Source organism: Chelonoidis abingdonii, chromosome 8, assembly GCF_003597395.2.
Source record: "Chelonoidis abingdonii isolate Lonesome George chromosome 8, CheloAbing_2.0, whole genome shotgun sequence".
NCBI classification, from domain to species: Eukaryota; Metazoa; Chordata; order Testudines; family Testudinidae; genus Chelonoidis; species Chelonoidis abingdonii.
In genome coordinates, this window is record NC_133776.1 from 83,730,033 (window position 1) to 83,742,787 (window position 12,755).

At 41.3% G+C, this 12,755-nt stretch overlaps 1 protein-coding gene across 3 annotated transcripts in view; it reads left to right on the top strand.

Annotated features, from left to right (window-relative positions):
- The first annotated feature begins 7,466 nt into the window (after positions 1 to 7,466).
- Positions 7,467 to 12,755, top strand: part of ARHGEF9 (Cdc42 guanine nucleotide exchange factor 9) — a 319,664-nt gene continuing 314,375 nt past the window's right edge. For 2 of the 3 annotated variants that reach the window (XM_032771801.2, XM_075068779.1), the window contains exon 1: positions 7,472 to 7,529. The gene's annotated coding sequence lies outside the window, so the exon portion shown is untranslated. Of the gene's footprint in view, positions 7,530 to 12,755 lie in introns of all 3 variants that reach the window. The other variant, XM_075068778.1, reaches the window with a different exon arrangement.

A 12,755-nucleotide genomic window follows, 5' to 3' on the forward strand; every position in this document is an offset into this window, starting at 1 on the left:
AGGGGGACTGGCCATTAGTTTTGTAATTTAGTTCTCCAAAGGGCACTGGAAATAAGTGTCAGGAAATTTCCACACTATAGTATGGCTTTAGGGTCTCCACTGATTTTTTTTTATTATTGATCTCTAAAGTTTTCTGCAGATTTTCGCCTCCATTAAAGCTTTAAAAAATGTTTCCATTCCTTCTGATTCTAAAGAAAACTTTTGACTGAGTCAATGGAGTGCTGTAATCCTGCGCCTGCAAACAGCATATGGTTAAACAGCTGCCACATTCTTTCTAGAGGTGAGTGTATTTCAATGATGGTTAAAGAGATATATAGTTTATGTATCAAGGGACTGATCCTACAACAGCCCATGCCCACATGACAACACTTTGCAGTAATAGTAGTTCCATTAGATTATAGACTCATGAGGCCTGATCTTGCAAATCTTTTTAACATGTAAATGAGCCAACTCTTATGAGTGGGGCCTATTCATGTTAGTAAAGACTGGCTCCAAAGGACCCACTGTTGCTTGTCTTACTCACCTAAGGAAGTAGGATTGAAAAAGGGAACTTGACTTGGCCCATGGTTTGTGAAGTATTTGGGATGAAAGTCACATTAGAGACTGATCCTGCAAATGCTTACTCACCTGAGCAGTCCCATTGACTCCCATGGGACCACCTGTAGGTGAGGTTTATTCACATGGGTAAAGATTTGCACTAAAATGTGTACAGTGATCTTGTTTAAATAATCAACATCTACAAGCAGTTATGCCACAGTGGTATGGGAGAGACTACAGTTATTTCCTGTTCTAAGGCTAGGAAAACAGTGTATGAAGTTGGATACTGCTGTGAGTTAGCTGTTGATAAATGGACATGATCCTGTCTGTTCTGGAGTCCCTGGAAAAACTCACATTGCCTTTAGTGGAAGCAGACCAGGACCCTTATTTGTTACCAATCATTTCATTATTAATAAACTGTTTTATAGGTCCAATTGTATGAAAAGGTTTTAGCAGCTCTCTAAATACACTCAAAGGGTTCTGTAACATTTCTGGAATACAACAGATAAGGTCTGCAAGTTGTTTCTTGTTAGCTGCAATTGCAGGACCTTATCTTGTGAAATGCTAGGACTCTTCAATTCCCATTGAAGAATTGGGTTGGCTTTATCTGATGAAACTGAGAACTTGTGATCAGTGTAGGGGGAAGGTAATTATATAATGAACTCTTACTGCACATAATTAATAACATGGTCTGTGTTATACAGGAGGCCAGAGTAGGTGATCATAAGGTTCCCTTCTGGTCACAATTTACAGAGCCAGATTCTCAGCTCATGTAAATTGTTGTAACTCCACTGAAGTCAATGAAGATATGGTGATTTACCCCAGCTGAGAATCTGGCCCTATAATGAATGTGTGAATTGCTCACCAGCCACAGTTTTGTTAGTCCCAAACCACTGATATTAGTCATCGCCAATGATAGAAGCACTGGGAACCTTATTATGTGAAATTGGCCTAACATGAAACTAATATGTAGGTGGTTGATGGACTGTAAGAACTGATATTCTAGAAAGAAGTCCTGCTGACAACTGGCAGCTTCTTACACTCTTTTCTGCTCAATACCTGATGAAGATGTGCACACCCAAAGGGTTGGCAACTCATGATTTTTTTTCGTGAATCTCATGATATTTGGTGTTTTTCTTAAAGCCCCAGCTCCTGGAATTGTTTGATTACATGAGAATGACACTTTCATTAAAAAACCCCCAAACCAAAAGTTTTAACACTTTCATTTGCAGATCAACCAGAAACCATAAGCCTAAAGACTTAAAAACCAGAAGGCAAACATAAAAGCCCTCAGCATTTATTATTTTATTATTATTATTGTCCTTTTATATCTATATACAGATCAGATATGGCTCTAGATATAGAAAGATATATTGATTAGATATGGCTCAAAATTCAGATTGAGGAAAAACTAATGTTTATGTGCCCAATTAGAAATTATTCTGTTTCCATTGTAAATTTTCAAAACAAAAATTATTCGTTTATAAATTATAAGAAATGTGCCCCTGCAATGTTTGTAGTCCTGCCTTTGGCATTTGTGCTGGTGCATGAGGAGGTAAGAGTGAAATTGACTAGAAACTGATTATAATCTAAGGTCAAATCAAGGTGATGTATTTTCATTTGTGAGAAACCCAAAGTGTAAACAACTTAATTAGTGAAAGCAAGTTAGATATTAAAATTTCTTTCAGGTTTAATAATCCAAGGTAGTATTCATAACACACACAAGGAAAATTACTTTTTAGGAATAGCATCAAAGAATCCTGTGGTACCTTATAGACTAACAGACGTTTTGGAGCATGAGCTTTCCTGGGTGAATACCCACTTCATCAGATGCATGTCGACGAATGCATTTGACGAAGTGAGTATTCACCCACGAAAACTCATGCTCCAAAACATCTGTTAGTCTATAAGGTGCCACAGGATTCGTTGCTGCTTTTACAGATCCAGACTAACACGGCTACCCCTCTGATACTTTTTAGGAATATACAGTTTTTCACCAGACTGTGGTCTCTCTTAAATGACTGTGCAGGATGTATATGAGATTGCAGAGCTAAAGATGTCTCTGGAGAAAGATGTCATCTTGCAAGAGGAGAGCAAATTCCTCTCTTCCCCTCCCAGTGAGCACGTTGTCACAGATCATCTGCCTTTCTGTTGGGTCTATGCAGTGACCTTAAAGCAGTTCTTTGTAAAGAGTCAAAACCCTGTTGCTCTCAGGGTTTTATCTCATTTCTTCAAGAAAACAAAGTACTGCCTTTAAAGACACAATGAGGAAAAATATGTTTTCTATCTCATTTTATTTACAGAGAAGTATTAGGCCAAATCCCACTTACATTATTCACCGAAGTAAACCTATTAGCTTTAAGAGAGGCCATGTGGCCTACTGAATAGAGCAGAGGACTGAGCCTCTGTGTTCTGTTCCCACCTCTGTCTGGGTGACTTTGGGCAAGTCACTTCAGCTGTCTGTGACTCAGTTTCCCTGCCTGTAAAATGGGTATAATGATACCTCCTTTCTTAAAGCAATTTGAGATCTACTGATGAAAAGAGAGAGGAATTATCATTAAATAACATTACACCTAATTCATACCAATACAGCTGAGAGTAATCAGGCTCAACATATTTACTCTGCAGCACAGATTCTACTGATGGCATCACTGGGACAGTATGAAGACGGGTGTAGAAAGAGATTGCACCAAATCCAAAGTGGTGGTTTGTTTTACTGAAATGAAACTGTGAAATCTTGTCAGTTTTAGAATGCTCAGCAATGCGGGGGTGGGGGCGGGGGGGGGGCTGGTTACCCCAGCAGATAATTAAGAAAAGAAATAAGATGACTTTAGATTTTCTGCTTGCACTGAATTCAATGAAAATTTTGCCATTGGCTTTAGTTGGAGCAGGACCTGTCCCTTTAGCCCAGTTGTCCTGCAAACCCTAGCTCATGTTAATAACCTTATGGATTTCACCCTTACTACATTGTATAGCACTTTTTGGTGAGGGAAGTATTGGGCCCTAAATCCTTGCATGTTTGTGCAAATGAAGGCTGAGATCATACAATGTTATTTTGCTGAGAGTGCAACTTTTTGCAAGGCATTAAGCCTCAGGAGCCATCTCTGTGCCTTTCCAAACACCCGCATCAGAAATCAGCCAGCCATGCATATTGTTGTTGTACTAGCATGTGGGGAGATTTGGGGAGTAATCCATCTGCCAGGAGCAGGAATCCAGCCTGCCAGGGAGAATGAAGCACAGAAGCAGCCTGAGACTGCTTTGGCAAAGGGGAGGAGGAGCACTGCCCCAGGAAGAAGTGATCTGAGGGCGTAGCTCCTGTGATCTGCAGCTGGCACCACTTGGCTGGAAGCACCAAAAGCTAATGGGAAAACACTGGTCCCTAGCCAATTCTGTCTGAGTTAGTGCTTCCAGAATGGGTCTGTGTCATGAAAGACAAGATGATCCCTGCCGAAGTAATGGAAACATTTTAAGCAGTGATTTCTGTAAAGTACTTTGAAGATGTTACGTGCTAAATGCTATTATTATTATTAATGGCCCTGATTAAAGAAGGTACTTAAGAATGCACATAAGTCCCATTGACTTCAGTGGCTGAATTGGGGGACCATAGCTAGTAACTGCTAGGCCAATTTTGTAATGAAACAGCAGGACTGAAAGCCAATGGCCAGAGCTACAGAGGAGAGGAGGCCAGGAGTAGAAGCATTTGTTGTAAGGTAATGCAAGGCAGGAGTGAAGTTTATTGAAGACCTCCATGAAAGCAAGGCTCAGGACTGGGATGACAAGGAGTGCCAGAGATCGGGAGCGTGATTCCCTGGCCGAGCTGTGCTGATGGTGGGATGTGTGGAAGGAGTAAATCGGTTGCTCCAGATCCTGACTGAGGTGCAGTGCCAGAGCATTTGAAGCCTCAGAACTGGAACAGGAGGTTTTTTGTGAGTCAGGGTTGAAGTGTATGTGAGGAAGTTGGTACAGCATCTGCCATGGCATGTCCCCATTGCAGTCAGTCATTTCCATTCAGCCATTCATTCAAGAATGGATTTTTCCCCATAATGAATATAGATAAATGAGCTGTCATCTATCCCTGAAAACAAATGTCATGATTCCTATGTGATATCATGCACCTTTCACCCCTCTGAAAGTTTGACTGCATGCTCAGATTCAAACACTGAGCTCCTTTTCTGAAACTACCTCCCACTCTCCTAGATTTTGATACGTTTCTGGGGTTAGAAAGTTAAATAGCTGCACTCCCTGAGCTCTGTTATGGTCTGCCATGCTAATGAATGGTAATGGCGTCAATGTAATCAAGCCATGTTTGAATGGTGCTTAGCAGTGTAAATACTGAAGCAAGACTGGAAATTTATAAATGGATAAGCATTTGTAGCATTTATGGCTAATTTTTGGCTCAGAATAATCCTTCCTATGCCGGGAATGGTGATGATGTAAGAGGTCAGGATAGGGCCCTAGCACTCCATGTGCAACAAATAGCCAAATAAAACACTTGAAATTCAGTGCATCAGAAAAAATAAATAAAAAGCAGGATAGAAAATCCAAAAGACTTTATGGAGTAATTGAGGAGACACTCAGCATTTCATCAAATCACAGAATCTCAGATTATCATGAATCATGATTATCTTAATTACACTAATACATTTTATTTCTATGGCATTCACCTGCCTCTTCCTGTAAAACACATTAATAATAAAATTTAAAACAACAATTAAATGAAACAAAAGAGCAACAATGACAATCACCAACTCTTGCCTAAATAATGCTTTGTCCCCCACCCCCTTGTTGTTATTATTATCTTGACTTATTAAACCTTGGAGATGTTTTTTTGAAAGAGAAATAGTAGTTATTTCTGTGCTCTCCCATCAGATCACTTATTTATCAGGACAAACGCACTCCAGCATGAGGGTAGATAAAAGCAGCATGTGAAACTACTCTTCTTTTCAGATGCAACCCACAGAAACTTTCCTCATTGTGGGCAAAAATTTTATTTTGACAAAAACACAATAATGTATAGTCTGACAAGGGAGATAGGAGAGATAGGATGGACAGTAAGAAATTGCGCTGAATTGAGACTTGTGTTAAGAGCTGAGTCAGAAATAGTATTTCCATATTGCGAATTTTTTTGAGATTTCAAAACATTTTCCTGGCCTGAATGAGGGAAAAAAGTTGAAATCTTGAATTTTTTTTGTGAATAATAATCATAATTTAAAAAAAAATCTGCTCAGGTCACACAATATGTTTTGTTTATTTTAATTTTGAAATTTGTCTTTCTTTTAAATATTTTTTAGTCTAAATTTATTAACATTTCAAAATGAAAAGTCAAAAACCTGAAATGTTTCCTTGTGGAAAAGTTGTACCAGGATATTTTGACAATTTTGAAACTTTTCAAGTTGGGAGAATCCTTGAAACCAAAACAGTTTGATGAATCAGTGAAAAATCAGAGCAGTCCCATTGATTTCATTGGGACTGCTTGCATGGGTAAGTATTGTGATGTTGGGGTGAGTGGATGCCGCGCCACAGAAGTCCGTGGAAGTGTGCCTGGGTACACCAGGTTTGAATTTAGCTATTGTACATTGTGGAATAGAATAGAATAGTTTAAATTTATTGTGCTGGATATGAATTTGGCACCATTCACTGGATTTTTAGCTGTAATTCTTGTACTTCTGTACTTTGTGTAGCGTCCAAAGCAATGGGCTGGGAGTCAGGAGACTTGAGCTCCATTGCTGGCTTGGCTGCTGATTTACTGTGGATGAAACATTTAATCTTCCCTTGACTCAGTTTCTCCATTTTACAAATGGGTCATGAAGACGCTGACCCAGCTTTGTAAAGTACTTTGACGTGGTTGGATGAATGATGCTCTGGAGATGCAAAGGAGAGTTTGGGTATAACAGTGCTCATTGCAAATGAATGGTTGCTAGACTTTTTCCAGATAGAAAAACCTTTTAAAGAGAGAGAATGGATGAAGAAGTCTCAGCATTTCTTTTGATTGTTTTGATCACTGGGAAATATTTTGCAGCTTTCCGAAGTCACCAAGAAGAGTCTGACCCTGAACAGGGCAGTCAATCTCCTTCAAACTTTTCCTTGCATATTGGGATCAAAACAAGAGTTAAAGAGAAACTCATGTTGTTGTTGTTGTTGAGAGGCTTCCCCTTTCAGTGGCAGGAAGTTTCTTTCTTGACAGCAGGTTGCTATTTTCGCTGAGGAGTTTAGTAATTAGCTAGATGACATGCCCCGTGTTACATGTAGGAGCTTGGCTACAAAAGCCTGCGTGTGGAGGAAGCAGCCCAGAGTCTTGGCTTGGCAGCTGCTGAGACACACACATACACACAACAGGCAAGATCGTGACCTCTGAACATGCAGCAGGATCACTGCTGAAGTGTTGTTTTTTTTTTAATTTATTTTATTTTATTTTATTGTTAGGTGCGCTGTAGACTGCCCTGGTTTGTCTTCAGCAAGAACCACCTGAACTTCAGACCCCTCCCCTCTCTCTTTGCTGTCCCTTCTGCATCTTCCAAGAGATTGCAGCCTGCAAAAGGGTGTGTGTGTGTGTGTCGCCTGGAAAAGTGTGTGTGTGTGTGTGTGTGTCGCCTGGAAAAGTGTGTGTGTGTGTGTGTGTGTGTCGCCTGGAAAAGTGTGTGTGTGTGTGTGTGTTGCCTGGAAAAGTGTGAGCCATCTTTTGGGAAACGCCAACTACTGGATCTATGAGGCTTCTTCCTTGTTTTCTAGTTTAAAGAAACTTTTCCTGCGTTTCCCTACGTGGAGTCCAACTCCCGAAAGTGACCTTTGCGGGAGGCTGGCTGGGATCAGAGGGCAGGAAGGCTCGAGAGAAGAGGAAACCTGGAGCACCAGCAAGGAGGCTGGGAGGCGGCAATTGGAAGGAACTCGTGCGGCGGCTGTTGTGGGATGAGAAGCCGCGGTCCCTGTGTGTTTGACAACAACTCTGCTGGTCCTGCCGGGGCAGCGTGCGGGGGAGCTCTGCCAGCGACAAGGTAATTCTCCCCTTTCTCTCCTTGCCTGTACACGGCCCAGCCCTGGACGTGACAGACTCGCACAACTTCTTCTCCTTGTCCGGGTCTTTGCAAATGAATGGACGCAGCCCGTGCAACCGCTCCGGACGCCTTGATTTCGGCGCTTGGATAATGCAAAGGGGCGAAAACCAGGCAGTGGGTCCCTCTCGACTTTCCTTTCCCCCTTCCCTAGCTGCAGAGGGCTCCGGATCAGACCCCTAATCCGGCCCCGGAGGACCTCCAGCGAGGTCTGGGTCATCCAGGACTGTCCTGGTCTTGAAAGGACCAAGGATCTGCCCGGCCGCGCTGGGGTCAGAGCCAGGTCCGTGCGGTGCTGGGCTGGGGGTGAGTTTGAAGTGTGTGAAGCGCAGTGGCTTTTTGCTTGAGCTCCAGGCAGACCGGGGAAAGGGTGAGGGTGGCGGCGGGTTATGAACCAGCTGCCTTTTGATTTAAGCAGGACGGATTCTCTCTCCTTCTTTTCCTTTTTAAGAGATTAGGGGGTCAATAGAAATCTGTTTTCAGGGGCATGGTTAATAGACTTTGCACACATGGGAAGATATGAAAGTGATCGTATGACGCTTAAAAGGGAGTTTAACCCATCAGCAGGATAGCCACACACATTCACATGAAGGGGCCCTGTGCAACAGTCCTTACTCACCCCAGCAGACTTTACTTACTTGAGTAATCCCATAAGAAATGGGTTTGTGAAGGTTGTGGACTCCGACTCGTTCATTGTGGCTATACACAGATATGGATAAAAAATTCTGTAACATTAAAGGAACCAACTTTGCAAATGAAATGATTTCCTCTGCACTCCAACAGATTATACATAATACATTATGCCACTCTCTTGAGCAAATGCCTGCAAGAGAAAGGTCTTTTTAAACCTATACACTTTCTAGGCATTACAGTCAAATGTATCTTGAATTCCAATTGTCAGAGGACTCAAACTGAGCAAAGTCCATATATGATTTGCCACAAACCATATAGCATAAAATAATATAAAGAAATCCTTGCACACTAATTATGGGAGAGAATAACGAGTTTAAAGAAAAAAGATACTTCCTAGACTGGGCTAGATTCTGACCTCATTCTGAGCTTACATTTGGATAACTCTGCTGACTTCAGTGAGGTGGCTGGTGTAAATAGCATTAGAATCAGGCCTTGTATTTTACTTACTGAGGGTCTGATGCAGAGCCCATTGAAGTCAAGGGGAATATTTCCATTGGCTTTCATGGGCTTTGGACCTTTTCTTGAGGTCTCAGCGCTGCAGCCCTTTCTCATGTGAGTAGTCCCAATAAAACCAACAGGAAAACTTGCACAAGTCAGATTTACTCATGTGAGTAATGTTTACAAGATCAGACTCATAGGTTCCTGTTAGATTGTATGTTCAGATATCTGCCTTTGCTTATGCTGTAGGTTATATGTTAACATTTATTAGGAATAATATTTCAAAATATAATAATAATATAATACAATAACTAGGGGGAGTGTTTTTTTTAAGATGATGCTTCACATTTTCTCTCTGATAATGACAGACTGATTCCCTCTTGCCCCCCGCCCCCGATTTAGTTACTGCTCTTTGCAAGAAAATCAGAAAGTTGCTATTTTTAAACAAGGTTGGTCTACCATACGAATATTAATGCTACACAGGTCTGAAAGGCTGTGCTGATTACAGGCTATTAAAAACTGAACGCTTGATATTGTGAACTAGGTCTAAACTTGCTGTAACTGTTTAAATCAAGTATTCATGGAATGCCAGTCACTCCCTCCATGATATCTTGAGCTATTGGCTGTGGGGAAATGGAGAGAAGAGAAAAAGGGCCAATTTTATCTCAATGAAAATATCCTAATCAGTGTCTGACTGTGGGGTAGTCTGACTGGAAACTCTCTGAGGGCCTGATTCTGCAGTCCCTGCTCACACCAGGAATCTGGTTGAAATCTGTGGGAATGCTTGTAAGAGCAGGATTTGGCCTGTAATCAGACAACTGACTAGACTTAGGACAGAATGGAGCCTTTCTGCTGTCCTCAGCCAGTCTCCTTATTGCAGTAGGATGTGCTAAAAATCTACATATTGTTCAACCCAATATGTAAATTTAGACCGAATGTCAGGAAAATGTACCTTCAAGTGAGATCTGTGCATCTTTGAAATAGACAGATATCTTTTTAGTTAAGGCCATGGAGAATATACTGAGAGGAACAATTCTGGTAGAGCAATTAATTATCTGAGTAGAGAAGTCTCTCGACCACACTTCTGTAGTTCTATCATGGCCTAAGACAATGGCTCAAATCCTTGTGTCTTCACTGACACAGGTGGAATGTCATGTGCATAACCGAGGGCAGAATCCGGCCTCCGGCTTTTGTGTTTGTAGAGGTTGTTGCTTTCCAAAGCCTAGCTTTGTTACTTATTGCTAGCTGGGCTGAGGATGGCAGCTCTGTTGATTAGCGAGTTTGCATGCAGTGCATCCCCTGGTGGGTGAATAGATTTTAAGAAATGTTGTCCTAGCTCATTTCTTTTGGTTATTTTGCTCATGTGCCAGGCGTGGTTTATTGGAAGAAAGACCTTGGCTGAAGTACAGCAAGAGCACCAGTCTACTGTAATTGTAGCATGCACATTGAATGAAGGGGTTGTTGATGGTTCTCATTCAGGCCAATGTAACGATGGAATTCTCCCTTTTAGAATCCAGGGAGCAGATGGGAAAAGAAGAAGCAGGTGCAGCTGTCCAAAAAAAAAAAAAAAAAAAAAAAAAAAGTGTGTGTGCGCATGCACAGGCAAACAAAGCAGATAGAAAGACGACATTGTCTCAAGCGTGAAAATTGCGCAATGAAGTGCTGAAAAATTGAAAACACTGGGTGAAACTCCAGCCCCATTGAAGTCGCCATTGATTCCAGTGGGGCCAGGATTTCACACAGTGGCTGTGCAAACTGAAGCTGAACTTGTTCAGCTGATTACTGTGGGGTTTAACCGCCTTGGCAGCATTATATAGGCTGTGTTATCCATCAAGATGGACTGGGGAATATGTAGCTAAGTGAGTGGGAGACTTAGCTGTTTTTCCAGGTTCAGACCATTCTTTCAGATCTGCATGTCTCCTCTTCATAAGTTTCTTCAGCCTATTTAGTGTTTTATCCTGTATGGTACAAGGCTGGTCAAAATGTTTTGAACAAACAGGTTTTTTGGTGACAAAATGGCTCTTTATTCAAAATTGAAAATGTTCACCAAAGATTGTCCGCTTCTGAAATCTTTCCCAACCTTTTTTTGATATGGTTTTTTACAATTTTTTATGTAGTGATTTCCCTCCTCCTTTCCTATTTCCCTTTTATTTTGGTCCTTTTTTCCTCTTTCCATAGTTATTTTCAAAAGCGATTACAAAAGAAACAAAAACAAAAAAATGAAAAATAGAAAGAGGAAAAGAAAAGAAGGAAAAATGAAAATCAATAAATGAAAAAAAATCCAAAAATAACAAAAACTGAGTGCGCTTTGAAACAAAAACAAACTGGATTTTTTTGCATAATTTTTTGCAATCAGAGTGTCTGAGCACTGAGTGTCCTCAAACTCCTGTTGATTTCAATGGGATTGGGGAGCTCAGTACCTCCTAAAACTGGATCTGTTGTTTTTTTGATCAGTCCCACTCTTTCCTAGAGCCCTAGTTCTCCCATTTAACTATTTAATAATTACTTATTCCAAGAGTCTTCTTTAAAGTTCCAGTGCCATTGAGAAATTGGTAGCATGCATTCTTTGCTTTTTCTTAATGGAAAGCGTGCACGTGAGGTGGATAATTGCATTTTAATTTTCTTTACCTTGGCATAGGGTGAATGCAGAACATAACCTTGACATTGAACTCGGTTAATACTGCTCCTGGTCAGCCAGCTGGATGTTTGTTATTGTCCCATGGGAACTAACTGTGCTGCTTTCACAGTGACCTCCCCCACTCACCAGATCCCTGCCAACTCAAGCTGCGAGTGACCCAGTCTGGGATTTGAACTCGTGTCTCCAACATGGCGGCACACTGCCAGCTGTGTTTCAGTTTTTAATGCTGTAGACGTTTAGTTTTGCTCTTTAGGGTTTGGCTTATTTATCAGGACTTTGGAGGTCAAAGATGGGTCCAGCAGATGTCTGGATCTGTGGGTGTAGTAGAGGTGTAGCCATTTTTGACCCTCCTTTTAAAAACCTGGCCCTTGAATTCTTATTGCTGAATTACAGTCAGAAGAACAGAGGTTTATTTTTCTGCTCGTTGCTGACATTTTGGACACAATTTTGTTAGAGAAGACCTTTAATTTTCTTTTAATTGACAGATTCACTGCAGATTTGCTCCTTTTTTATGACCCATAAACTCCAGTTATTAATGCCATAGGGTGACATTTTTACAAACATTGCAAAGCATGTCCGTGGCACGTGAAACAACTTTGTTGGTCTCAGCTTGATAATTAATGGGCATTGATCCATGTCTGAAACCCATCATGCTTCTCTGCAAACAATGTCTGTAGTTTTCTGCTTGGGCAAGGTCTGCAAATGCACAAGCTATATAACAAAATTACTTTTCACTTGTGGGGTGGGGAACTGTCCCACTCAGAGCTCAAGTCATGGTCCAGGGAAGGGTGGTCTCTGGAGCTTTCTGATCTAAAGGCGCTGCCCAGTGGATACAACAGACTCCAGCTACCATCCTCGTCACTCTCTGTTGTTCCCCCTCTGTCCATTAAAACGAAAGATGAGCTGAGTGGCATTATTTATTTTTTATGATGCCATTTAAAACATGTTTCCTAGATGCCTGCTGATGAACAACTGCTTTGACCTAGGTTTGGTTCTCATATCTTCACGTACTGCTACAATGTTTTCATGGATCATTTTTTTTTCTTCCTGTTATCCCATCAAAAAAGAAGATGATGCAAGCTACACACACACAGTCTGTACAGATCTCCTGCCAGTTCAGGCAAAAATTCCTCTCTTTGAGCCGCATCCCGCGAACCGCTGCCTTTGCTCCTCCTGATCCACGCCAGAAATGACAGGTTAATAAAACACTCCAGTGGCATTCGGCAAATGGCATCAAGGTTGTGGCTCCCTTGTGGGATTTGTCCTCTGAAATCCTTCTGCCAGCCTGTCATAAACAGATAGCTAAGGGTTAATGTTTCTTTTACCTGTAAAGGGTTAACAAAGGGAACCAAACACCTGACCAGAGGACCAATCAGGAAACAAGATTTTTCAAATCTCAA